Source organism: Vulpes vulpes, chromosome 12 (assembly GCF_048418805.1).
Source record: "Vulpes vulpes isolate BD-2025 chromosome 12, VulVul3, whole genome shotgun sequence".
Lineage (NCBI taxonomy): Eukaryota > Metazoa > Chordata > Mammalia > Carnivora > Canidae > Vulpes > Vulpes vulpes.
In genome coordinates, this window is record NC_132791.1 from 94,217,936 (window position 1) to 94,219,479 (window position 1,544).

A 1,544-nucleotide genomic window follows, 5' to 3' on the forward strand; every position below is an offset into this window, starting at 1 on the left:
TGACACCAAAAGCAAAAGCAAGAAAAGCAAAAATAAACAAGTAGGACTATATCAAACTGAAAGCCTTCTGCACAGTCAAAAAAAACCATTGGCAAAATGAAAAGGCAACCTACTGAATAAGAGAAAATATTTATGAATCATTATCTCACATAGGGAAATATCCAAAATATATAAAGAACTCATATAACTCAATGGCAAAGACCCAATCTGATTAAAAAGTGGGCAGAAGATCTGAATAAACATTTTTCCAAAGAAGAATACAGATGACCAAAAGGTATGTGAAAAGATGCTCACCATCACTAATTACCAGGGAAATACAAATCAACCACAGTGAGATATCACCTCACACCTGTCAGAATGGCTAGTATCAAAAAGACTAGAAATCACAAATGCTGGGGAGGATTTGCAATAAAGGGAACCCTTATGCACTGTTGGTGGGAAGGTAAATTGGGGCAGACAGTATGAAAAACAGTATGAAGCTTCCTCAAACAATTAAAAATAGAACTACCATATGATCCAACAACTCTACTTTTGGGGATTTGTCCAAAGAAAAGGAAAACAATAACTCCAAAAGATATATGCTCCCCCATGTTCTTTGCAGCATTATGTACAGTAGCCAAGACAGGGAAACAGCCTAAGTGTCCATTTTTTAAAGATTAATTTATTTATTTTAGAGTGGGGAGGGGCAGAAAGAGAATCTCAAGCAGACTCCCTGCAGAGCATGGAGCCCAATGTGAGGCTTGAGCTCATGACCCTGAGATCATGACCTCAGCCTAAATCAAGAGTCAGATGCAGGGAATCCCTGGGTGGCTCAGCAGTTTAGTGCCTGCCTTTGGCCCAGGGCGCGAACCTGGCGATCCTGGGATCGAGTCCCACGTCGGGCTCCCGGCATGGAGCCTGCTTTTCCCTCCTCCTGTGTCTCGGCTCTCTCTCTCTCTCTATGTCTATCACAAATAAGTAAATAAATCTTTAAAAAAAGAGTCAGATGCTTAACTGATCGATCTACCCAGGGGCCCCCAGCCCCAACCCCAAGTGTCCACTGATGGATGAATGAATTAGAAAAAAATTCTGATATATATATATATATATATATATATATATATATATATATATTGAAATGTTATTCAGCCATAAAACAAGAATGAAATCTTGCCATTTGCAACAACATGGACAGACCTTGAGGGCATTATGCTAAGTGAAATAACTCACAAAGAGGAAGACAAATAGCATATAATCTCTCTTATATGTGGAATCTAGAAAAAATATGTGTATACAAATTAAGCTCATTGGTACAGAAAACAGATTAGTGGTTGCCAGAGGAGGGAGGTTGGGGCAGGAGAAGTGGGTGAACTGTTTTTGTTTTGTTTTAGTCTTAGTTTAAATGGAATAATAATAATAAAAATACATACACCCTTCAACCCTGCAATTATTTTGGTCCTGGGTATGGACCCTAAAGAAAGTCTTCCAGATTACCCAAGAAGACAGCATCATTCTTTATCTTTACTATCAGTGGGAAATGAATGAGTCAATTGTGATATACTCAT